The sequence below is a fragment of the Halichoeres trimaculatus genome, unplaced genomic scaffold (assembly GCF_033239565.1).
Source record: "Halichoeres trimaculatus isolate MK-OKI-2021-1 unplaced genomic scaffold, fHalTri1.1 fHalTri1_scaffold_13, whole genome shotgun sequence".
Taxonomy (NCBI): Eukaryota; Metazoa; Chordata; class Actinopteri; order Labriformes; family Labridae; genus Halichoeres; species Halichoeres trimaculatus.
In genome coordinates this window covers 18,387,351-18,414,995 of record NW_027437191.1, presented here as the reverse complement: position 1 = coordinate 18,414,995, position 27,645 = coordinate 18,387,351, and the positions used below count along the sequence as shown (strand labels likewise).

At 40.8% G+C, this 27,645-nt stretch overlaps 1 protein-coding gene across 2 annotated transcripts in view; it reads right to left on the bottom strand.

Moving 5' to 3' along the window:
• The window catches only part of fut8b (fucosyltransferase 8b (alpha (1,6) fucosyltransferase)), a 115,989-nt gene extending 97,086 nt beyond the window's left edge, over window positions 1-18,903 (bottom strand). For both annotated transcript variants that reach the window (XM_074685802.1, XM_074685803.1), the window contains exon 1: window positions 18,714-18,903. The gene's annotated coding sequence lies outside the window, so the exon portion shown is untranslated. The remainder of the gene's footprint in view (window positions 1-18,713) is intronic.
• Between the last annotated feature and the right edge of the window lie 8,742 nt (window positions 18,904-27,645).

The following is a 27,645-nucleotide window of genomic DNA, read 5'->3' as shown; positions in this document are numbered from 1 at the left end:
AATCACATTATCTATGTGTGTCAATCCAACTACGCTCAGTCAGTTCTCGGTCTGACTAAGCTGTTTACATGCATTTTAATAGTCTGATCTTATGCTGGCTAAGCTCATAGTCTGATTTCTTAAGCTGTATGTAAATATACTGAACGGCACATTGGCATATAGCTCCAAAGCCCATGGCTGTCACCCACCAACACTAGCTGGTAGCATCCACAATGGCTCAGCCCAAGAGCATGCTCTGTTGAGACAAGGCAGCAAGATATTTTTGCCTTTTTCTTTGAAAAAAAAATGTTTTTTTTCAGCTTGTGAGGCTTGGGCTAAATCTTGGAAGTGTTTCTTTAGTTTAACAGACATTTCATGAGAATTCAGCTTGGATTCTTGTTACGAAAGTGAGGTAAAATTTGGGCTTACTTCAGATTCCCATTTAGGAAACATCCAGCAGTCAGAAAAGGGTTCACTCAAGTGCGCAAGCAGGGGAACAGAGCACAATGTGGGGGTCTGGCGGGCGCAAGTAGCCCATACTCTTAATCCCAGTTAGAACAACCCAGCAGGCAAGCCAACACAAAGAAGCTTGGTCCAGTGTTAGAGGAATTAAAGCAAAGCTTCTCCTCTGTTGTTATGCTAATCTACGAGACAATGATTATCCTTGGGGTAACGTTGCTACGGTGATAAACATGGCTCAAGAGTGCCTCAATTAGGGCGATGATTGCCAAAGAGAGCAAAGAGCAAGTGAGGCCAGTGACAGTGCCATGGAAGAAAGACAGAAAAAGAGTGTGGAGGGGGTTCTGTTATTTCAGCTGAGACGATTGGCCAGCTGTTTAACGTTGGGGTGAAGTCTGACCCACACAGCTTGACCCTGACCTGGCTCAATCCTTCCCATGCTGTAAAGACTTCCTTATTCACTTGGACAAAAACTTCAGAAGAAAACCCATAATAAGTGCTGAAATGCAGAAGAAATACACCCCTGAACCTGACATGTTGCTGTGCATGTCATGGTGATCACGGTTCATTCATCCTCTCAAGTCACACTGTGGCAGTTGAGATGGTGGCATTCGTTTAGTTTTGTTCAAACATGAAGAGTTGGAGGACAACCATAACGCTGGATTCATCTATAATAATCCTTCATTTACCCCGCAAATCAAAGTGAGGAGGTAAAGCCTCTGCCGGCTTTTAAATCTCCTCGCTGAGTTGATGTGCCAACTTCAATTCTTTGCTGTTGTCAAGAGATCAAAGAAAAGTAAAGAACCAGGCTACGGGAGGCTGTTTTCAGTTTCTGGAGCAGCTTGTCACACATCCTTACGCGTGCAAGCAAGCCCTGGTAGCAAGGCTGGCAACACAGGATTCTGGGTCTGGGTCACCTGTAGAATGCTGGTGTACTTCTTACTGGTTTAGACCACCTCTACCCAGTCCATCCATTCTTCTGATACACTTCCTCTCCATGAAAATGGCTTTATCTTTTTTTGTGTGTTCAGTCACTTGTGTCTCACTTCATCCTCTCCTCACACCATCTGTCCAACTGCTCTCACAGCGTAATAGGCCTTAGACTGCTGTGTCATCTCATTGAGTACTATTAGGAGCTCTTATATCTGACTGGCGTGTTGTTATTGCTCTCCCATACCGCAGCTAAAACTGAGGAATAGGTCTGCCAAGCGGGCCCTTTTGAGATGACACTGGCAGTGAGGAGCAGTGGAGTCGTGGTGGTGGGAGGTACCAGGGTAACATAAAAAGAAAGGATGAGGAGGAGGTGACACAGTGTGATACTAGCCCTCCTGGGGGAACATGACAGGCATGTCAGACATGCAAATGGTCCCATGCTGATTTGCTGTGGGCTCTGCCACAGGTGAATGCCAGTGCTGCCATTCTAACAAATGCTGAGGGAGGGCTGAGGGGCATCAACAAACTTGCAAAGGCAGTGGGCAGCAAAGCAGAAAAATGCTGATTAGAGTGGGTGAAACATTACACACATCACACCGCACATGAACCTTGAGACTGTTGTTCTACTGATGGTTTACAAGAGAAACGATGTAACTGATCACACACAGGTAAGTCACAAATAGACCTTTCTCCAAATAAAGCAATTTTAGCTCATTGTGTCCGATTTCTGAACAAGAATTGATTATTAAATATTAGTGCTGGGCAAGTTAACGCGTTATTTTCGTGTTAACCCGTCAATCTATTAACCCCGTTAAATATTATATCGCACATTAGTGCATGTTGCTCACATGCTTTTACTTTGTAAATGTCTGTTGCTGACCGCGGTGGAACCGGAAGTGAAATTGGCAGAAAAACACGATGAGTAACCAAAACAAGCATGGAGAAGAGGGGCAACGCCACGGAACTTAAAGGCGCTCGCCACTTAGTGTATCAGTTCGCGCGCACGGTGTGCCAGATATAAACAAACGTAGGTAGTCTGCCAGGACGAAGAGACACGATGAGAACTAGAGCCTTATTAAGCGGTGTTTTTGTGTGAAAGTAACGCGCTGAAAATTCTCTAAATAAAGCGTGAATGCAGACCGGTATCAGATTTTTTCGGTGGGAGTTGGTTTATTTGTGTTTTTGGTCAAGTAAAAATTGGCCCCGTCTGAGTGCAGAGGAAACTGTCTGACGAGCAGGGAGGGGGTGTTTGGTGCAAGCGCCCTGGGCTTCTGCTGCACAAAATCACTGCTGTAGGGGTAATTTCTGCCCTAAACCTTGTGATAGGACCCAACTTGTTCCATCCCGGAGTATCACTTTAATGCCCTGACAGTGGCAATAAGCTTTAATTTTGTATTTACATTTTGTAAATTTGATTTGCACTAAATATGTGTTTAACTATTACTGTATAACAAGTACTGATTTAGTGTTTGCATGACAGATGTTATGGCACTTTCGTTCATATGGCAGAACATTCCAATAAAAGTGCACTATACACTGTTTTTGAATTCATTATTAGATATTGAATTTACAATGCAATTAATTATGATTAATCAGGGAAATCATGCGATTAATTACAATTAAACGTTTTAATCGTTGCCCAGCCCTATTGAATATATAAAATGTGGATTATTATGGAAGTAACTAATAAATATTTTCAAATAATGCCTCCCACCCCCCTATTCTTCAGTTAAAGTTACAGGTGATAAATAGTAATTGGGCTTACACAGTGAATGTGATTGCTGATTAACTTTGTATCTACCACCAAAATCAGAGGGAACTACATTTGCAATTTTGTGCCATTTCCCTAGTAAATGAGCAAAGATCCAGGTTTTTAATGTGATACTTGATCCCTGTGGAACCGGAACACAAAAATTAGACAACATAGGGCAGCCAATGAATGAAAAAGTTCCTAAAGTTTTTATTTCATCTGTGTGCCAAATTAACAGAAGATGAGTTACAATACTTCTCTCCAAACAACCTGATCCACCACCAGAACTTAAAGAAAAAGATTAAATGGAATAATAATCTGAACAGAAGAAAGCAAGATGGTTGTAAACAAGAAACATTAGTGTTGTTTTTCCTTCCTGGGGGTTTTGGAGCCTTAAGACTCATCAAAGAGAAACTGGAACCGTGCTCCCAGATTCAAAGTTGTTGAGAAAAGAAATACAAATCTGACTCCTTCATCTATTTAAAAAGCTTAACTCTAGATACTATGACTTCTTCATTTTACACTGAATCAGTGATTGGCTCTAAGCTAAGAGAGAGGGGCTGCATGCAAATGACAGAGAATTTTACCAGTGTAATTGATAATTTACTAGAGTTACCACACTGCTGAATGGTTAACTTTCACATTACACAACAAAACAACGATAACACAGGTGGAAGCTGTTAACAGGGTGAGAGATTACAAGAAACCTTGCAGCAGCCAGGAGGTGACATGTTACAAAGCAGCTGAGTTGAACTTATCACAGCTTAATAGAGAATGTACAGCTCAGTGCAGCTACAACCCTATGGTTAACTGTTGACCTGTGAATGAAGGCCCCTCTCTCCTCAGCAGCTGGGTCAGACGGATCATGTGGTATTGTTAGTGGTGGAGACTGCTGGATGACTCACAAAGTGATATAATATGACACAATAAGTGATATGCAATATGGAAGCTTCAAGACATTGGAAAAAAAGATGCTGCAAGATCTTTCCTTTCTGTGATATGTACTGACTCATGAATTAAATGAGGAAATTAACCAACAAGGGGTTTTTGCACCAATAAAATGTGAATACTTTCAACTAATAAATCGCTGAAATGTCGTCAATAACCTCTTGTGTCATTTAAAGAGAGGTTGTTGTGCTTTCCCTAAACTTGGGTATTAAGTAACAATACTGGATATCCAAACTAAGAGTGCGCAAATTTTCAGACTGCTACATTTTCACCTGGTGTGAAAATTCCTAAATCTGTCTGTGAACTGCTCAAAACAGTTTGCTCTAGAAAAAAAGCACAAGATCCTTGATGATGAGACTTGCTGAAATGATAAGGTCACTGCATCAGAGTCACCTAACAAGTTTGTGACATGTTCAAAGGGTGAGCCCTAAGCCCTGTTTCCACCAAGCGGTTCAGTTCGGTTCATCTCGGCATGGCACGCATTTTATGGTGTTTCCACTGACTAATCCCGGGACAGATCCCGAAATAACCAGGCCAAGCCGTCCCACTTTTTGGGACACTTCCGTAGGTGTGCCAGACTAAACCGATCCGATCTCGGAAGATGGAGCTACAACACTGCAGACCATTGATTGGTCATGAACCTTGCGACAGCGACTATATTTCTCCTCTCTGAAACAAAACTTGATTACGCTTTGTAACAAAGAGCTACATGCTAATCCCAAAGAAGGGGAATTGCTGGATGTCTCCCATAGTTGCTATTTGTTTACTGTGTCACATTTTTCTCTTTCGTTGGATTTACTCCACTGTGTTGCTCTGCTATGGTGTCACGCTATTAAGTAACTGATGCGGCTACCAGCATTCCGCTAACACACCGCCTACCACGAAAAAAAACGAAACAGGACCAGGCTTAACCGAGCCAATCCATACCAAACGAGGGATGGGTACCTTTCACATTTGAAACGATACGGTACTGATGCCCGGTACCTAGCAATTGGTACCGGTACTTAATGGTACCAATTTTCGGTACTTTTTTGTTTATGTGGTAAAAAATATCAATTTGTTTGATAATGGAACATAAAAGTACTTGGATTTGACATATTTATTCTTCATTATATAACCTTGCAATGCTGTGTTCATGTCTAGTATGGAAAATCACCAACTCTTCCACTTCTTCACAGTCACAAAGATGCACTTAGGTACCTAAACATGGTACCTTTTGGTTTTATCTGAATCAGTGCACGGTACTTTTGACAGAATTCGGTCGGTACCTATAAAAGTACCTAATTTGGTACCCATCCCTATACCAAACTGTACTAATCTAAACCGGCACCTGCCTAAAAGCTCTGCTCCCAAGAGACCTAAAGAGGGCTGGCCAGTCAAGTTAGAGGGGGATTTGCAAAACAGGGAGCTTTAAAGCAGTTTCAACAAAGTGTTTCAGACAGAGGCTAAAAATAAAGGTTTTCTCAAACACCAGTGTGAGAGAAATACAGTTTTTTTTGGCAGTAAATCATGTAAAGCTACAACAGGGGTGCTTAAAGAATGAATGATCCCCTCTTCAACCAACGGTGGGACAAGAGGAAGTGCCCTCCTAAAATCTGTCCTTCTTGGTTAAGTTCATGAAGTCATATCATGGGCTGTAAAAAATACACTTGGACTGAAAGGGAACCCCCTTGTTTCATAAATCATACTCACATTCAGCAAATCCGCAATATTTTCTTTGTACACTTCACTGTCAAATTTTAAGACCCTGTCATGTTTTCTGCATTGCGTAAATCACAAGGCACTAACTGCAGTACCAGTACAATGTGATTTATTTTGCTTACAGAAACCTGAAGTGATCCTGCAGGTGGATGCTGAGGAGTTGGTGTAGCTAGAATTATTAGCGCACTAGCAATGACAGTTAAAGGGAGGGGCTGGAAATCTTGCTGGTAGAGTAGACTCAGAGAATATAGCTGTGGTTGTGAGGACGATACGTCATCTGTGAACTTCCCTACATAAATTAGCATGCAGTCATCCTTCCCTTATACTTACTTTAGAAGTGATGTGGTGCTGAAAAATAGATTTGCTTCTTTCGCTGGAAACCCCCTGGCAGCCAGTGAGATGCCTGAGAGTAACACATGCTACTTTCACAAGACTTGCAATACTTATATGATCTGCCTGTGAAACAAACACACACCCTGTTTTGCAGTGTAAACACACAGAAAATCTATACTCATATCGGAGCACGAGAGAAAGCAATTCCTATAATGTATAGCCTGCAACATGAGTATTAAAAATTCATTTTATAACACAATCAATAACTGAAACACTGAGAAGGAGGCTCTTCTGGCACACAGAACTCCTTGGTAGCCAGAAATTTCATCAAGAAACAAGTGATTGGACATCACTTAAGAGGTCTGATGGGACACGTTCCCACAGTCATCTAAAGTAGAAGCTCCTGGAAGTGTTTCAAGTCACATCTGTTACGTTAATGCAACTTTATATCTATTCTTTAAATGCATTGCAGCTGCAGTGTATGTCAAAATAATGCTGATGTGATGTGTTTGTACTTTTACTTCAGTGATGCTTTCACCTTTCATTGAGTGAGAAAATTGTTAGGGCTTGAGTTAACGTCATCTCACTACTGGGATCAGGGTTTAATCTGCTCCTTAACACTTCTTTGATCCCTCTGTCTGAATAGAAACGCAGGAATCTCTGCTTCTTTGATCAGTGGTTTGAATTACAAACACAAGACTTGTTCACCGAAGTGCTGCTATTAGGACGCTGTCCGTCCAACCAAAAACCAGTAGTGATGTATAGTATTATTCAAATGAAAGCATGAATTATTGAGTTTATGCATTTATTTCTGCCACTTAAAACTGAACATACCATTCACAGCTGTTGTCTTTCATTAATTCCTCCTCACGCCGAGTTTTCAGAGAAAAGCTGAAAACACATTAAGCCTCAGATGCTCTTCTGCTTAAGAAAAACATCAATATGTGCTGAACAATACATTCCTGAAGTTATTCTCTGATTGGAATAATTACTATTTTGTTCCAACGACTTTTTTCAGAACTTCTTTACTAATTTGACTTCAGGTAGTGATTTCCTATATTTCCCAGAGTGCTTTTCAACATCCCTTAGAGACAAGGCCTTGCAAGCTTGATGGAACTGGCTGTTTTTATTCAGTTGTAGTTTATAGATCTATGCGTTTTGAAAAAATAGTAAGCACATTAAAGCTTTGTTGAAGTCAAGAGCCTGTTTTCAAGGATACAAAATGTCCTTTCTGGGCTGTTTTCTGAACGATTCAGCGTTTCAAGTTTTAAACTGATTTTTTTGCAAGTCTGTTTCTCCACCAGCATTCAGAGTGTCTCTGGCTTTGAGGGTTGGCTACAAGACTTTAAAATACAGCTCAGATGTCAAAAATCTGTCATGATCAATGTTTTAACAACCCCTTGACAAAAGCCCATGGAGGCAGGAAAATTACCATAAAGCAACTGAACATTTCTGGAGAGCAACTTTAGGGGCCGTTTACATGACAACAGTTTTAGGGTGAAACGCAAAAGTTTTGTTGCGTTTCAGCCTTGCTTTGACACTGAAACAGCGTTTCAGCCGACTTAAAATGCAAACTTTTGAAAACGGCCTCCAGAGTGGGATTTTTCTGAAACGCTGCCGACACCGTTGCCGTGTAGACGGTAAGCCTGTGTTTTCAGTGGGAACGCTGACAGTCACACTCTGCTCCTCACGAGCGCGTACAACAGTACCGTTGTTACAATTAAACTGAATTGATTTTTATTTCGGTCATGTCAGCACACTTATACAACATCACACATTGTCAATAGATGATCACATTGTACATGTCCAAAAGGGAAGGCGGGAGAAGCAGAGCTTATCTAGTCCCGTCCCCGTTTACTCAATATTTTAGTCTCCTCTTTTTCACATATTATCAGATTAATATAAATTGTGATTCCAAGGTTTGGCATAATATTTTATTGTCTTTTAGTGTCTATAGTTGATCTTTAATGTCCAATTCTGTTTTTCACGTACGGCATGATTCGTGGGTCTTTCAATTTTGTTATCGATCGCGTTGAAAGCCCAGCTTAGTGGATCCATTTTGAGAATGTCTGCCCCTCTGCAGTTGGTGGGACATATACTGCTATCCCACATGTCAAACAGCATCACCTCATTCACAGTCATTGTTTCGGTACATTTGTCCTTTCTGCTGTCTTGTAGACCAAACACACCCATTTATTTACGTCGCTGTGACTGTGTTACAATCGCTGTGAACTACCGTGTTGTGCTTGTGCTGCTCAATCTGCTGTATCTGATGACTGTCTTTATACAAAATGTGCATCTGTTGCTCCATTTTTGCACTTTGTTTTCCCCAATACACCAGATGATCGGCTTAACTCTACTTAGGTGGAAATCTCCCAAAAGCAGCTTCTGGACAAGACAATTTTAGCGCCTACTACAGGCCTGGCATGCTTACTACAGTGTTTTCAGTCCCTCTGTGTTTCCGTGTAAACGTAGATTTTTTTTCACTGCCTTTCAGCGTTTTCAGGTGAAACAGGGCCTTAATCCCTAATGGTTTAAATTGTCTTACGTTGGACCTGTCCTTAAAGTCAACATTTTCAAACACCTCTTGAAAGAAGAATTAAGACCATGGCTGAAACGTTTTCAAAACTTGGTTGTAAGTTGCAAATTCATGTGAGATCAGACTTCAAGGTGCTTCAGATGACTTGTAATTTTTCCCCTTTCATCCTCATCCCTACCAAATCAGGATACTGCTGAGACAGACTGAGACTGGCCTGAATTTTCGTCCTCTTTTCATTCATCAGGCCTAGAATTTATCTGTTAAACTCAGGACTTGAAGACGACATTTGTCCCATTAACAAAGCTGTATCCATCCCTCCATATTTGTCCTCCTTGTCCTCTCTTTTTACTCATACTGGGCTGTTTGCCATCCTGTGACTCCTCTCTTTCTCCCCTGGCTGTCAGAACCTCTTTCCAGATGTTTCTGATCTGAGTCCCCATCCTCCCAACAATTCAACCTTCCCTCTTGTCTGCGCACAATGCCCTTCTCTTTCTCTTGAGTCCTTTTACTTATCTCAGACTTTTATCAAAACTTTTCACCCTGATTTTTTACTCTGTTTTTTTTGTTAAAGTTGGTCATCCTGGTAGATTGATTCTTCTTCTGTTGCTTTGCCTGTGTGACACAATGTATCTAGGGTTAGAGAATGGCAGACAAGTGTTAAATAATGTCTGTGAAGTGATTGGTGGTGGGGATCAGGACATTTCTCCATCATGTACAGCTGATGTTTGTAGCTGCAGTGTGAAAATGCTAATTTTTGTATATTCACAGTGTTGGTGCTGTCTAACTGCTACCATGCTGTCTTCCGCAGAGCTGCATGCTGGGTGACAAGACTCCTGCGAATGGAAATCCAATCAGGCCAATCCAGTGCGATCCTTTACAATCCCCTCAGCCGCCAACCATCTGTAATACACACTGCACATGCCGCACACGCTGAACCCTGATAGGTATAGGAATGGACACTCGCATGTTAACCGCCTCACCTCATGTGAACTTGGTACAAACATGTTGGAGGGCTTAAACACTGAATCCTTTTTAGCTCTGACAACGAGCAGTGAAGATGGCCCTGCACTCTAGCCTCTCAATAGAGGTCACACTGATGAATTTAACCCTTAGGGATCAATACTGTAACAGCACACTCACAGAGTAAACAATCCCTCCAGGGAGCAGGACTGGCACCAGTAGTATAAACACCCCCTCCCCCTGCCTGCCTGTGAAGAAGATAATGCAGGTCTTTCATCACGGTCCAGGTCCCACCTTGCAGGTGCCTTAGATTGAACTCTCTTTGGACCCGTGCTCAGGTCATGCACAGGCCACCCTACACTAGATCAGTTAGCTTGGGCTAAATAGGGGCCTTTTATTAGTCCTTGTGTGCTTCAGTGGAGGTGGAGTGGCTGCTGAAAATGTGGGCCTCAAGCTGAAAACAGAATAATATCTACAAACCCCTGCACAGAGGCAGGCCTGTCACACAACCTTTCTAACAAAGTGTGGGAAATGCACCCATTCTGTCAGATGAGCTCATGATCTGTTCTCTCCCTGTGTGTGTGTGTGCCTCTGTCCTTGTGGGCTCAGTATTCTGTGTTCTGGCTGCAAAGTAAATTTGGGCTATTGTCACAGAGATCCTAATGGCCAGCATCTGGCTTTCTGGCACTGCTTTTTATTTTTTCTGGGAGGGGAGAGCTGAGGGAGGAGGGGATAGGGAGTGAGGTGGGTGATCTGACTGCTTGCGCCTCAAGCTGCACAGCTGTCCCAATTACCACCTCTCTCTTCTCTCCTAATTTCACCCATCGTACCCATCTGCCTTTTCCACACTTCAAATCTCTGTCCCATCCATCTGAAGATGCCACTAGTGGGGCGTGTTTGTACTTTCAGGAGGCCTGAGAAGAGCTCTTTACAGACCGGAGTTGGTTTTGATCTTGTTTTAAGTTTGGCGCTGTGGGATGCTAAAGGTCCAGACTGAGCGGTATCTTGTCAAGCGGTGGAGAATTTTTAGCAGCATCCCTGGATCCCTCCAGCCCTTCATGTCTGCTCTGATCCCGGTCTGAGCCGTAGACTCTGAAGGCCTGACAAGACTGTTTGATGGGCCATGGGCACTAAGCATCAGGGGACTTTGTAGGTGGGTGGGTGGATGCTTGGCAGGGAGAGGGAGGAGGGGGGTTGTTTGTGTCCAACAGTGAGTCCCTCAGCAGCTCCTGGTGAGCTAAAAATTCTCAGTGTGTCATACCCATGTGGATTCAGTTCCTCCTGCTGAGGAAGCACCACAAACTTCACTGCACTCCTGTTGACCTGGTGCTTAACGGCTAAAATACACCAAATGCATCTGCAGTGCGTCTCTGCTCTGTTTTAGTGAATGGATCAAATAAGTTTCATTAAAATCAATCTGTCACTGCGTGGCTGGTCTGTCGGGTTGCAGGTAACAGGCAGCCATACGCAGGGAAGATCAAGTAGGACAGAAAGTCGTGACCAGAAAGTACCTAAAAACACCAAGTGACTTTCAAAATAAAAAAAATGTGCCAAAATCAGTTTGTATGTAGCTTGACCACAATGAGCAACGGACAAAATGAGCAGAGCCAAACCAGGAGTCAACAGGTTTGAAGTTTCACAAACGCAGTCAAGACGCAGCACAATGGAAGTTACGCTAGAGACGTATCTGGTGTATTTCAGGCGTAACATTCATAGAGATATGAGGATAAAAAGATGTATTTGCATGTAAACACTAGGGGTGTAACAGTACACAAAAATAACAGTTTGGTACATTTTTGGTACAGTATGAATCTGTGTTTGGTTCGTTCTTTCATTATTCTGTTTTAAAACAAAATCAAAAAAATGAAAAAAATGACTTGTTTTTTTGTTTTTCTGTTTTAAAACCAAAACCGAATAATGGAATAACAGAAAAACAGAAAAAAAACATGTTTTTCTGTCCTGGTTTTAAAAACTGAAAAAAGAAAAATAATAAAAGATTGTGTCAAAATTATTTGTTTGATATTTTGATATTCAATGTGCACATCTCACAACTCACATTGAAGGTTTATACAGACATGTTCCTGAGCTTTTTTTGTTTTTTATGAGTAACAGATCACTGACGATCCACTCCATCTTATATGCGCATATGCACACTCCGGTGTGTTTCAATGAGACAGTCAAACCAGGACAGAAAAACTTGGTTTTTCATTTTTTCCGTTTTTCCGTTTTTCCGTTTTGGTTTTAAAACAGAAAAACAAAAAAACAAGTCAGTTATTTCGTTTTTTTGATTTTGTTTTGACACAGGATAATGAAAGTACCGTGTATGGTGTATGGTTAATACATGGATTGGGAGGCTCTTCAAGCTCCGGTTGGTTGTTAGCAGCAGCCATGATGCACAATTCAGACACAAGCTCCTGTGGCTACGGAAGCTCTTTGATATTCATCTTCTGATTGGCTCACCGTGAGATGTCACGTCCACATGATATGCATATGATCGCAAAGCACGAATCCCAGACCACTTTCCTCATGAATATTAAAACGCCTTCCCTGCTCAGCCAATCATAGAGAAGAACTCACGTGAATATTAAAGAGCCATGTGCAGCGGCTAACGTAAACTTACTGTACTTATTCGAATACAGCACTGTACCGAACCGAATGGCCTTATGGAGCGGTTTGGCACAGATACATGTACCGTTACACCCCTAGTAAACACACAGAAATAGGGATGGGTATCTTTCACATTTGAAATGATACGGTACCAATGCCCTGTACCTGGCAATCCGTATCGGTACTCAACGGTACAAGTTTTCGGTACTTTTGTGTGTTTATGTGATTAAAAAAATGCATGGAAATGGAAAATCACCTACTCTTCCACTGCCTCACAGTCACAAGGATGCTTTTAGGTACCTAACCATGGTACCTTTAGATTTTAAGTGAATCGGTCCCCGATAGTTTTGACAGAATTCGGTCGGTACCTATAAAAGTACCTAATTCGGTACCCATCCCTACACAGAAATACATGCAAAGGCCAACATAAGGCTGTGCAACAAGAGGCAGATGAGTGTTTCTACTTGAAGTAGAGGTTAGAAGTGCTGCTCCTGGATGAGTACATGCCCAATTCTGGACAGCTCCAATGAGCCAAGAAGAAATGTCATCAGACCTACTTCCTAGCTCAGGCTGCAGCCGCAATAACTCCCCAAGATACAGGAGAAGAAGCACACATAAGCAAATGCACAAACACACAAAAACACATCCTTCATAATGTGAAAGCACTGCAGGCTGGGCTGCCTCCCTGCAGGGCTAAACAGGGCTCAGGCAGCACACTCTATGAGGGGGGATTCCAGGTCAGGAACTCTGACTGGTCTACCCCTCAACCCAAACCTGACACACTTTCACACATGCTCTGAACCCACTACAGTCAGTGGAGGCTCAGGCTTTATGTGAACTACATTACGCCTACATAAATCCAATCTGATGCCGCATGGCTATCAGGCCACGCTTCTATTGTGCTTGTCCGACTGAATCCCTATTCAGATGTCTCCCCTGTCTTCAAACATTCAGCTTAGTAAGACAGGTAGACATGCAGAGAGACATTTGGACAGGCAGAAGGCAGGGCAGGCCTGCTGGGGACTTTTCTTTGGCTGCTGCAGGAGAATGCTATCAGCTTGGATCAGGCAACACAGCTCGAGCTGAGCTTCAGCCGCCTCATGGCCCGGCCTGCTTTTCTCCATGGAAACCTGCCCCTCACCCGCCCTGTGATTGGCTCTCACAATCACAAGACAGACACTCTGTCTTACAATACAGATAATAATGGCCCTCTGGTAGGATGAGAGCAGGAGAAGAATGATTGCAGAAAGGCTTTTTTTCCCTGCAGATTTTGCCCTTTAGAAAGGCTGCATTCAGCAATTGTAGCAGGAACTAAAGACTACAGGTGTGTCCCTGAGCATCACAAGCAGTTGGATGGCTTTAAAGTCCATGCTTAAATACAAAAACCATCACTTAGATTCTTAACAAAGTCCTTTACATAGTTTTCCTTATGTCTTTCCTGTTGTCTTCAAAAGCCTAAAGATGGAAGAGAAAGAAAACCTCCACACCTGGGTCCGTATGCTTGTCTAGCCATTAGAGTTAAAAACAAAATGTTAGTACCAATGGTGGATAAGCCAGGTTAATGCCCCAACAGAGCATTTAATTTAACAGGCGCTTATGGCCCACCTGTTCGGCTTTTTAAAGGATGGTGGAAGTTGTGCTAATGCGTCACCATTAAAGATGAAATATGCAAAGAGAACGGATGTTTAAGGATCGAACAAATCCTTTGGAAAGGTAAAAGGATCTGGAGCTATACAAGAAATTTAGATTTAGGAGACACAAATTTTGATGAGATAAGGGAGACAAACGAAGTCTCAAACCAGCAAGGCTTGCTGCTGTCAGTTTTGCACGTTTACTTGGCACTACGCTTTTATGCGTCTGGGTCCTTCCAAGATGTGGTGAAATTATAACAACTACTTGTACAGTTATTCATCGAGTAACTAGGACACTGCTGCTGTGCTTCCATTTCTTTATTTTTCATAATTTATTTTGAAGTCTTCTACTGTGCGCTCGGAAACACAACATGCGCTGTTCAAGATGTTAAGTCCTACATTTTCTTCCTCTTTGTTTATCACTGATGATTGACTAGCAAAAAACAGCTGTTTGTTTTATATTCTTGTAATAAAATGTCAAATTCTCCTTCTGAAAAATTTGTTTTTTCTTTATCTTCTCTCAGTCACACCATTACTGCTTGCCATGTCAATCGCTGTTCATGCGTAGTATGTAGAGCTGAAACGATTCCTCGAATGATTCGAGGTACTCGATTACAAAAATTACTCGAGTAATTTTCTCCGCCTCGAGGAATTGTTTGATTATAAAAAAGATCCAAGAGTGGTATTTCAAACAGAGCTGAGGTCATATTAAGAGAGTGTTCAGACCCCTCAAGCTTCCTCTTATACAAAATAGCAACTAACAACAAATCTAGCTTCTTTTCTGGAGTTTGGAGACTAATGGGTCATTCTATGAAACGGGTGCCATTTGGGTCCGCAACATTTGTTGAGATGTACAAGTTACCAAAGCAAGTGCTCTTACTGACATGTTGTACCAGAAAAATCTATTTCTTCAAGAGAAATATTTTCACTTGAAAAATAACTGCTCTTCAACTAAACAAAAATGTATTTTATCCGATTACTCGATTAATAGATGGGATTTTCAGTAGAATACTTAAATATAAAAATATTCGCTAGCTGCAGCCCTAGTAGTATGCATGTGTAATTCAAATTTGTTGGATAAGGGTTTTCCAGGGGGTTCCCACAACTTATGGCCAATTATTTGTAGTTGTGCATGCAGCTACCGCTACGCTGAATGAGACATTCCATGATGGTAAAACTAACAAAGGCCCTGACTCTCAGATAAAAAATTCAAAATGTCAACATCAGACACACTGTGGCTGCTTGCTGAACTGCATGAACCAACTGAGTTTCTGGTCTTGATGAATCAAGTATTTGATGCTGGGACTCTGAAATTGGTGTGAATATGTTTCCATATGTAAACATTTTACTCTTCTTCCTCAAAGCAGAAAGGAAAAGGAAAAGCTTCTTTTCAACCCTCTCTGTTCTATTTACAGTACATTGTCTGGAATCTGGGAGCAGAAAACCCATGCGCAGAGATTAACAATACCAACTAAACAATGCCCCCAGATGAGCCGTTCTCTTTTGGTTGCATTGTTGCTGCTGCTCGCAACAAGCATCACCGTGTCTTGCATAGCCTCTTCACTTCAATATTCTTTGTGTTTATATAGTGTGAGACGCCCTCACACACACAGACACACATACTGGGAACATGTCTTCAAAATGTGTTGTTTGTTTCCTTCGTAGCTCAATTCAGCCTCCTCTTCTCATCCGTCTGACGTTTTCAGAAAACAAGGATATATCTGGGACAACAGTGTGCAGAAAAAGGGGATGTAAAAACAGCACGCTGGAGCCAATATCAAGCATTATACACACACTGTACTGTGCGCCAAAAACACTGTGATGCTTGAAATTAGAATGGCTTTTCATGCAAACAGAGGCACTTGCTGTGCAGGTGACAGGCTGCTATTGCAGGCTGAATTGGAATGAAAAACAAATCCGACTGCTATTTTAAATAAAACTCCACTTGGCAGTGGCTTGCTGTGCTAAACCAAACAGAGAAATGGAGCTTGCCACGTGACAAATGTGCACTGTGTTTAATACAGATAAAAGTCTGAAATGAGTCACCGCCCATTTTTGCTTGGCGCACTGCATCTAACCTCTTTGGCAGAGCAACACTAATATGTTTAATGAAGTCATTAGTCAAAAATGAAGACAGACAGTGGCATGAGGTAAGGAAGGTGGAAGCACAAGGGGCAGAGAGAGGGAGAGAATATAGACTAGCTGAGAGGAAGGGAGGAAGGGCTATTTCTCTAGAAAGCAGCCTCTCCTGTATTATAGATGCAGTATCATGTGTTGCAGTAGCTACATGGTAGAGAATGCAGCATTTGTCCAAAGCAATCAGCTCAAAAGGCAGAAACAAGACAATCTGGAGGCATTCTGCTAAAATAACTTCAAACCTGCCAAGTAAATTTCAAGGGTTAGTTTGAGTGTTATCACTACTATTTTATTTAAGTGCTTCATCAAAAAATTACACAGCCCAGAATGAAGCGCTCTAATGTAATCATTTGGCTGAAATAAATGTGTCCACCCATGGCTTTGCCTATTCGTTCCAAAAATGGCAAAGCCCAGATCGCAGTGGTTTGTTGCCAAAGCATGAGTCACTTTGCTTTATGTAAAATAATTAGCCCCTGACAATTTTTAACACTTCAAATTCAAACATGAATCCATCAGAAGTAGGACACTTCCTCCACCAGAGTTCTCTGAACCATGACACGGGGGTGCAGTCGCCGCAATATACATGGCTGCTAACTTATTCATGGACGGGTAAGGCCTGCTAACTCAATCAATCTCCTCCCAGTTACCGTGGCTGACTTTATTAGATAACATTAATGATGCATTAGTCGTCCATTGGTGTTGAGTTTCTCCCTTGTCAGCACCTACAATTCAGATGAGAACACAATGGATATTGGCTGTAAATTGATCGAGACTTGGGGGTAATTGTGGCACTACACAACCCCATATGGGCTTATAATTTACTGTCAAACAATGAGCTGTCACAGGAAGACAAATCACTGTGAGCTTTGCAGAGATGAAAAACGCCTTTCAATATAAGCTGGAAAAATTAAGTGTTATGAAATACCACACTTAAGAGGGACAAAACAACCACAAATCGACTTCTGTAATAGCAATAAGCTGGTATTGCACTTAATTAATATTGAATCTGTCTTGTAAACTGCTTGTTTTTCTAGAACATGCTTTGAACTTCTTCAGTTTAGATGTTATGACATTTTTACAGCCACTCCTACGCCAAGAGTTTAAAATGTCAGCTGGTGCAGCGAGAACCACTAGAGGCATGACATTACAATATTATTACAGTACTTATATCGCAATGCAATATTGTTGCGGTTTAACACAAAAGGTACAGTATAGGAGTGAAAAAATGAAGCAATATCTAGCGGTTGGATTTAAAATTGAAATGCTCCCCTGATCACCCCTCCCGATGTCGATGAAGCAACAATGGCCTTTGAGGACAGGAAGCTCCTGTGATGCATCTGAAAAATGACCCTCCATTTTTAAAGTTTCTCCTTTGACCACTTTCTCCTCTTTGCCCTCCAACCGCTGCATTTAATGTTGCTACTCACTAATTCAGATAGATTTTTGCTACTAGTTTGTCCATTCAGTGCTACAGTTGGGGTGAAGAAACAGGCCTCTGCTCCTTAGAGGATTTGAAGGTTTGTTCCAAGTTGATAAAAACAAAAAGACTTTTAAATTCAGGTGATTTGACACATATTTCAACATACTTGTGTTCTATGTTCACTAGGTCTATTCTGCTCCGTACAGCTTCACCACATCAAGGATTGCAATCGACTTGTTTTTCATCCACAAGTACACATCACGAGCCATTCACTGGCTCTTTCACATTATTATGAAAGCTTTGCTTCTTTTAATGGATGACCCACGCTCCTCATTTCCCCAGCCATGACGCCAGACTTGATATTCACTGTCTGTGCATGTTGCTGCTGCCATCTATCTTATCATCAGCTGTGTAAAGAGGAGAGGAATAGAGGCAGAAATAACCCTGTCCGCTTTATCTTGTAGTCCTGGTGTGTAGATGAAGGCAGCGCGGACTCTCTGGAGCACTAGCTGAGCCGTCTAATTTCATAATCACATAGCAGGCCTTATTACACGTTAACCACACCTCCAGATACTGAAAACAAACGCACGCCTGGCTGTGGTGATTATTACAAACCGATGTCTGATACTGGCAGCGGTGCACTGATGCTGAAACACAGGCAGCTGCTTTGTCTGCTCCTTGCACACTGAACACAATGATCGCACAAACAAGGAAACATACAAGTGTCAACCACCGACCTACCCCATGTCATGTGGCTGAATAATATGATCGAGGGTGGAGGTCAAACGCATTTCCCTGTCATTTAACGGTGAGAGCCTCGCGACGAACAGAAACAAACGCACAGACAGGCAGCTAGCTTATAAGCTACTCGCGTCTGGTAATGTTGATGTCTCTAGCTTTAACAAAGCTGCCAAATTAAACCACGTCAATACCCGTTCACTTAAACTGACAGGAGCAGATAAAAATGCGGTTTGAATTTCAGGCTAACTGCCGCAGCCCTTACATGGACACTGAATTGTTTTGAACATCCACACTTGCTTCCCCAAACGTAAATCAGAAACAAAGAAGAGCGCGGGCAGTTTATATGGATGTCGCGTGCCTGTAAGTAACGGTCCAGCCCTTATAACAAACCCCAATAGCGGCGTTGTTATAACGGGACCAGAAATCCCTGCCTACCGTGACCGCTATTTGGTCACCGTCATCCCAGCAGCGGCGCAGTCAACAGGCCGGGATGTAGCGGGAGGGGGGATCTATGATCTGAGCGCTGCCTCCGTCGCTCTTACATTTCCGCCATGCACCACGGTTATTATCACCTACCTTGGCATGGTACACCGGCATCCAGCGGCATCCGACCGGGGCTACGGAGGACTGGGCGTGACGCAGCAGCAGCCGAGATTTGTTGCTCCAGAAAATAGTGTAGAAATGCTGCGGCGGAAGCAGGAACTGGGAGAGCTGGAATCTCTGAATACGGCAGTCGGGGCTGCTCTGTGCTGGATGGCCGGTGTCAAACCATCCAAAGTGGGGGGAACTTCACTTCCGGTCTTAGCTTTTCAAATTAAGTGACGGAAAAGATGATGCCTCATCTCAAAAATTTTAAAACGCACAGCTAACGTTTACTCGAATTAATTATCTTTTAAGTAGACAAAAGTTACCCCACAGACAAAATGAATACACCACAATTAGGGTTTCTTATATCTTTGGATACGTTTTGTTAAGTACATTTCGTAGCAAATGACAACTTTGACTATACACACAAAATGACGTTTCACGTCTCTGTTTTTATTTATACATTTTAATGCAGAATTGTCGAAATAAAGCTGTTTATTTCCCATTTGATTACTTTCAGTGTTTCTAGTAGTAAATAGTTAGTCGCATATTTTGGAGGCTCACGGTTGTGACTTCCGGACTCTGACGTAAGCTGACTTGACTCCCGCTGGTGTGTAGAACCTGCTCAAGGAAGGATGGAGTGAAAGCTGCAGTGCGCACACCAGTGTCAGGTTGTTGTACTGCAGTCAGGTTTGAAGACTGGACTGACAGACCGCGCCACTTAGACCATGGAGGGTACAACTCCCCCTAAAGGATGACACTCTTCTTGACCTTTATGTGGCCCACCATTGGGCCAAATAAAGTATTCAGCATACTGTATCCGAGGCTTCATCACCCATCTTTTACAACCTCTCAGATCGTGGCTGCCATTTATATTTCCTTAAAACTATCACTTTAGTTTCACCATTAGATTGATAATAGAAACCAAATAACTTTTATACCCTATGTTTTTATCTTGCAGGATAAACGTACCACATTTGGGAATATGTCTAGACAAATAAAGCAAACTTATCTTAAGGTTTACCCCTGATGTAAGAGACTGAGGATTTTCTTTTGAATTTGATCGTTTTGAGCCTTGAGCTGGAGGCATGTGGCATGCAGAATTAGGTAAACTGGTTATTTTCAGGAATAACAAACAGATAAGGTCTAATGCAGAGTGTGTGCCCATCTTAGTGAGAAAATTAGCTCTGGAAGTAGCATAAAACAGTGAAAGTGTTCTAAAAAAATGCCATTTATAGTTCCATAATTTTTAAGGTAAACTCAAAATCTTTGCAATGATGCAGAAAGGATTTTACAATTATGTCAAAATTGTTGAAACACACTGGAAGCACTAAGCACTGAGCCCCACTATATGAGTCTTTTTTTTTTTTTTTTTTTTTTTTTTACATCATTCTGTTGCACATGTCAGCTTTTTGGGGTAAAATTTGGCAACTCATACTGTGAAAAATAATGAGTGAAATGATAATCCATTAAAGGTTTTTGGGACGAGTCATGCAGTTAAAATCCATTGCAGTGAGGGTTGGACACAAACACACTCAGCAGTCCCCCTGATGAGAGCTGCTTTTTTCGGCAATACACTGTCATATTGCACTGTATTCATTTTAGTAAGCATATTTCCTGTTGTCTTTTGATGCAAAGGCTTCTTCTGGTATAGATTTAAGCCTAATTTAAACCTGGTTGGGGGTCAAATAAGGACAAGCTAAGATCTGTGTATGTATAAGTACATGTAAATGGGTACTTCAGGTTGCCCTTAGACATATAATATTTACTGTACTACTCTCTTTGAACTGCTGTATAGTCATATTTTTACTCCCATTTTCAGTCTCACTTGCAAATTAAGTACCTAAACGAAATTCATAACACCCAAAGGCACTTCATTTGTTGTTGCTCCTCTATCCACCTTTGAAAAACATCCCACATGCCTCTGAGATGTCTCACTCCTGTGGCGAGGAGCTGAATCACAAAACAACCCTCACATACTTTTTTTAAACACATATTTTCTGTCATTTAGTTGACCCCCAAAACTGGACCAGCAGCGCCATCATGTGGTTCAAAGACTGCAGTGCACTGCAGGCTGCAGGCCTTTGTAACAGACTAAAGGCATTTCTTGTTAGTGAATGTGTCAGTGGTTCCAGGAAAAACCGTGACTCAGAAGACATTTCATTTCTGTGTTATCAACCAGCTTAATCTCATTTCCATCTCACGGTTGAAAGGGTCACCTGTAATTGTTGCATGCAAAACACCAAACCATTTGTGCACCCATGCAGAGAAACACCTGCTCCCCTGGCCCCCACATCACTACCCCACCCCTCCCTCCAAACCAAACACAACAGAATTCAGTCAGCCAGCTGCGATATCATCATCAGTTTTGTTCTCAAAGGGCAAGAGCAGGTCGATTATTCCTGACCTTTTTGTCTGTCTTTGCTGACCTTTCTAGATTGAGACACAGAGTTAGAGTTTACAAAGGAGGAAGAGTTTTGTACAGTTGAAGGAAAACTGGAGTAGAACAGTGCAGAGGACTTATTATAGTATGGAGCGAGACGTGCAACAGCTTTGTTATGAATGTAAATTTGGCAAGATAATCAAACTAAATTACTTATTTGTTTTTAAAATGACAAAAATCTGGAAGTAAGTTAAAGATCTCAAAGCAGTCTAGCAGCACATATAATCACAGGGGTAAGTGTTACTTTTTATACCAGGACAGATATGCCTGTCATCCTATGAAACAGAAACAAAATGGAATAGAATAATTATAAAACCATTAGGGTGCCATTAGAATATCATTACCATATTAATTTGTAACACTTGGGGAGAAATTCATCAACATGGCACTTATTAAAATGTATTTTGTGCTATGGAACATTTCAGATGTGTGACTTAATGAAGAAATATATTTAATACAGCCAAGGAATTCTAACATAGAACAGCAGCACTTCTACTGATGTTGTGGCTGAGGGGCTTTGTGGTTCAGTAGTTTTTTGAAGATTGTAGCATTAGCCCTACATAGACATGGTTAGCATATTTACATCTTGCAGCTGCTTTCCCCCACAAAAAAGTTTGTGAGTTATTTTGAAGTTGAATAAATGTAGGGATAAGTACAGGATTGGCCCATAAAGGGGCTGTGAGGACTGTCAGGAAAAGCTAGTTTTATTTTAGGATAAAGACTCTGTTTCCCATGAGCACTTGTACCAAGTGTTGTGGACATGATTCTTACCATGGCGTGTGTTTTTGAGGCAATTTAATGCAGAGCAGATCTTCTTTTTAACACTACTTTTCTTCGCTTAAGACAACCTCTTCCTGGATTCAAAGCGGTGAGGTAATGCATTTATTAACAGTTACATAGACAACATGACAACAATCAAACCTTGCACACTCAGTTTGGGCTGAAGTTTAGTAACCGGCTATATTTAGCACTACTCACAGCAACTACTAAATCCTTCTTGTGTCCCACCATTACTCAAACTCCAACCTCACCAAGCTTAGCAAATGTAACTTCATTCTTCATTTTATTGATAGACTCTCAAGTTTGAACAGACCACTGCAGAATAACTGCTGCATGTGGGTTGGAATGGACATTATCACATAAAGTTTAACCTGTGTTTTAGCTTTTAGCTCATGCTCTATCACTCTGCGGTTCAGCTTTCTTCAATAAATCCAAGAAATAATTTTCAGCAGAGGCAAACACAGAAAACACTCTTCTTACTGCTAAACTTTGCAGGACAGCATGGTATTGTCATGGGGACTTTGAAAATCAATCCAGTCTTGTATGACCCAATCAGGAAGCTAAGAAATGGCATTAAGAAATAGTCTATATTGGCATTGATAACCTTATTTTAGATTAGATATTACGATCAAGCATATTGCTGGAAGTGAAACTTTTCAAGATTACATGCTCTAAGTCTTCACTGGGAGTTTCGTGACACCAAGCTCCTGTTAAAATGAGAATAATTGTTGAGTAGGGTACTGGCAATGAGATAAACTCAGGTGTTATAAAACCATTAGCAAAGTTATTGCCTTGCATCAGTAAAAAAATTGAGTAGGTGAATTACTGGCTTAGCATTTTCTGGTGGATTATTCCACAAATTAATTTGCAGTTATCTATGCACATAGATTTACTGGGGCGCTCCCAAAAAATAACAAACTGAGATACATTAAAAGGGTTATTCACTTAGGCAGGGAGATTTTCCCTTTTTCTTTTAGTGTGGTGACATTTAAGTGTATGCTGAAATGAAGGGATGAAGATGGTTCAGTCCTGCTGACTGGTCACTCTAAAGCTAGAACCAGAGTTAATATAACTCCCAAAAAACAAATAAATGAATTTAGATAAAATGTTGAAATGATGTTACAGCCAAAATGGTTTGCCAGCACACATAAATCCCTGGAATTACATAACACACAGTTACATGAATACACATTCTTCCTGTTTGGCATTTCACGTGAGTTTTACCCGTGACCCTGAACAGGATAAGCTGTTCAGAAAATGAATGAGTGAATGAAAGTTGCATTGATTAAATTACAGAAGTAGCTGACTTGCTTGCATCAGCTGCCAAAGCATGGTACAGATGAAGCTCGCACTCACCAGAGAGTGGAGTACAGAATTATTAAATTCTCTTTAGTCCTTGACCCATCAGTCTTCAAAAACCCATCTAAAAAAAAAAAGTGAGTCAAGAACATTTTAAACTAACTTTTACCATTAACACAGAGTGCTCAATCAGTTCTCATTCTGGGAAAATGCTGTTTTTGTTTTCCATTCTACCAAACCAATACTATCAACTGCTGGACTAAAACTGCTACAGCAGGTTACAAACACACTAAAAATATAATCAGTTTGATAACACATTATTTTCAGTGGATTACAGCTAGGGATGGGTACCTTTCACATTTGAAACGACGGAAATTGTTGTCGGTACTTAACGGTACCAATTATTGGTACTTTTGTGTGTGTTTATGTGGTAATAAATAATAATTTATTTAATAAAATCTGAAAGTTTGTTGATCTATCACATTTATTTCTCAATATGAAAACTTGCAATGCTCTGTTCATGTCCAGTATAGAAAATCACCAACTCTCCCACTCCCTCACAGTCACAAGGATGCGTTAGGTATCGAAACATGGTACCATTTGATGTCAGGCGGAATTCAATCGATACCTGTGAAAGTACCTAATTTGGTAGCCATCCCTAATTACATCTGACAAAACTAGCATATGAACAAGACAAGAATAATATGTCCCTTGCACAGGCATGTGGGCGTTAATTTACATGGCGGACTGAAGTCTGGTGGAGCAGGTATTGCATGGCAAACTGAGCTACTATCAAACAGGAGCTGGGGAGCATGTGGAATTAAAACATTTGGTATTAAATCAATTAGAAGAATAAAAACATTCATCAAATGTATTTCATGCAGTAAAAGTGAAAACAAATGAATGAAGACACACACTGATTTGTTTGCAAGAAATTGCCAATTAAAAGTTTAAAAGAACTTTAGGATGGGTCAGAACCAATAAACCCCTGTAACCTGTGATACCTCTGGAGAGATGAGAATTATAAATCTGAGGCAGAAGCATGAGGATGACTTGTTTAATTGTGTGTGTAGCAAAATGTCAAGCCTGCTGTTAATGATGTTGACTTCACTCGGGGTATGAAAGAGGGGTCTGATGAGGAATCTAAAGTGTGGGTGTAAAGGGTGATTGCCTCTGGAAACCTCTGGGAAGATGAAAGAAGCTGGAATTCTCTTTAATCTTTTTATTTATTGTCAGGATATAAATAAGTTCAAGGTTTTCACATTTTACAGTAGAGGAAACAAAAATGTGCCTATTCATCTATTCTTCTCTTCTCTTGTTCCATCATCAGATCCTACTTTTCGGACACTTTTTCAAAAATCAAATATTTAATTAGAAAGTGTGCAGTGCTAATAGCTCATAAACAACACATAATTTATAAATGCAACACAAAAGAATTCTTGCAATCTGCAATTCCACAACTCTCTAACCCCTAGTTTTTCTTTTTACTTCATACATACTTTTCCTGCTCTGCAGATTGCCTCATTGTTGGTGTGAATGCATTAACACAGCCAAAACAAGTGAGAAATACTGAAAAATTCACAGGAGTTGAGATTCCCCATCCAAAGTTAATGAAAGATAATTGTAGCTCTTATATAGCACCCAAAGCTAACACCTAATGCACTGAAAAGAGGACTGTTTATAGGAGAAAATGACAAGCTAGATTAAGTGGTGCTTGTCATTTGGCCCCAAAAATACACAATTGTGCACAAAGTTAAGCAAGGATAAAACATTTTAGATCTCCATTTTTATTTGTCTGTTTCTACAAAGGGAGACAAAGAACTGCTTCAGAGTAAGCAGTCTCATGTCTGTAATATTCAATGCATCGTGTAATGAGTGGTGCAACAGTTAGTGATTCTGTATCATCAAAGCTTTGATCATCAGCTCTTTAGGTTCACTGTGTGATTACAGCTTTGAGGCTGTGTAATTTAGGTTTTATAGAGGTGTGAAGCAGAGCATCAGTCATCAACCACAGCAGATACACAGTGCTGGTTCATTGTTGTACATTAAAAAAAGTTGCTTGTATTTTGTTTCCTTGCAGATTATTGACATCAGACATTTTTGAATGAAGGAGTCTGTTTATGATCAGCCTTCAGGGCTCATTGTTCTTGTGTAATAATATATAATATATAATGCAGACATTTGTACATGTGGCTCTTAGCAAAATGCTAATTAAGAGATTTTGTTGTGCAAATGCCAGGTGTGTTACTGAAATTTAAATTTATTGTTATCTATTATATTTATAATTTAAAAGTAATTTACTACTTACTGAGTAAGTAAGAATAGTGAAAAAGAATACTTACTTGGGAAAGTCACTCTTTGCAACTTTCTTTTGCTCCAGTCCTCTGATTAATGTACCCCTGAAAACTCCATTTTTCGGTATAGGAAGCATATCTCCACAAAAGCCCATGCAAAGTCTTTTTAGTCCTTCCTGGATAACATTATAAAGATGGCAGTTATCTGAGCTCAAGCTTTTGTTGGGATTCATTGCAGCAGCTCTTCTTTCATGTATCAAGTTTGGGAGAGTTGCACCAGGTTCTTCTTCGAAACCAGCCTGGAAGAAGCGTGATGTTGGGTTAAGTGCTATGTAACATAAAAAATTATCTCTCTTTGTGATGGTAAGTTTTCTTTCCACTCACCACCAGGTAAAATGGTGGTATTATAGTTTATTCTTCAAGATGTTCATCCTTTTGTGATGCTACTGTGAAGTAACCCCTATCCACTGTGCTGTATGATTAATTGTGAGCAGTTCTTGACTATTTGACAATAGTAATGGAGTTACAGTATTGCAATAGTCACAACACTATTGATCATAATAAATGTGGCATTATGATGAACAGTGGTAAAAACTAATATAGCTTTGGACCTGAAGACACAATAAAGCTGGGATAACCACACCTGATGCCTGTGAAGCTGCATCTGTTTAATCACTGATCCATGATGACTGTGTTTCTCTACTTTGAGTTGAGTTGCTGGTAACTTTTATTAAACTTTTCCACATAGTTTTTTTGGTAATGAAACTATAGCTGTAAATACCACCAAAAGTGATGTATGATGACATGTATGGTTCAGTAGGTCCCATGAGTGGAGTATCTGCAGTGACTGTTATCATTACACATAAGAGTGTGCATGACACAGCGCAAAATGTCCAAAACCAAGCACTTAAAAACCATAAATATAATCAAAATGACCCCCCCCCCCCCCCCCCCCAAAAAAAAAAAAAAAAAAAAAAAAAAAAAAAAAAAAAAAATGTTCCTAAGTTCCTGCATCTGATGCACCTCTCAGTGTTTTTTCTTCTGAATTAACTGAGTGGGTTTTTTTTTTTGCATTTATGTGCACAGGTTCTTGTTGCCTCCAAATTCACAGATTCATAGCAAGTGTTTTATCCATGACCATAACAAAACAGCTCTTTTAGCGATTCCCTGGTTATGCTGTATTACATCTATACATTTCATTTACACTGGGACTTCCATTGGGTTTCCAGCCCTGAGGAACATTTTGTGCATGCCAAGGATTTCATGCCACATGTCACGGTGTAAATGCATTGACTGTAAATGCAGCATGCGATGCTTGAGGGCCTGCAGTTTAGTACACCTAATTTGCACAAGAAAAACATTGGTTTAAGCATTTCCTGCCCTGGATTTCAGCACAACTGATGGTTGGTGTATAATATTAGCATTTAAAATTCTCATTATGAAATAAGCACAACAAAAGGGGAAGTTGATTTAATAATTATAAAGCCACATGGCATTCTGTCATGGTGTCTTGCTATCTCTTTGAACTCAAACAACATGCTTAGAGTGAAAACTTGTCTAATTTAGTGCTTTGCCGTGTCAAAATGTTCATATTGATTAGAAATGAAAGGCTGATTGTAAGTGAATCACTGTGACAGTGTCAGTTTTCTTTAAACCTAAAATTTGTGTTCAAATGTGTTGAACACATTTTGACAACCCCCCCACCCAATATGTGATCTGTACCTTTTTATTCTTCGTCTGGTCTGCTTCTGACTGTCACATGACAGTCATGAGATTAATCTGTGGTCATTTGAGGGTCATGGAGTCACATGACAGGAATGAGAGTGTGAATTGCCCGTGAAGATCATTTCAGCACTGCAGGCAAGTGATAATTGGTGTCACACTCACATTGGTGTCATTATGTTCAGGGATGGTTGACACAGGTAACCTTTTTATCCTCTCCTCAAACCATATGTCCCTTCTTTCAGAAATGAACACTGCATCATGAGCTCACCATTCCACTGGCACACTGCTGAATATTATAATAACCTGAGGAGACTGTTTGTCCTCTAATGCAGGTGTGCTGAAAATTTGAGCTTTAGAAAGAACCCTAAAGGTAGGTTTTAGG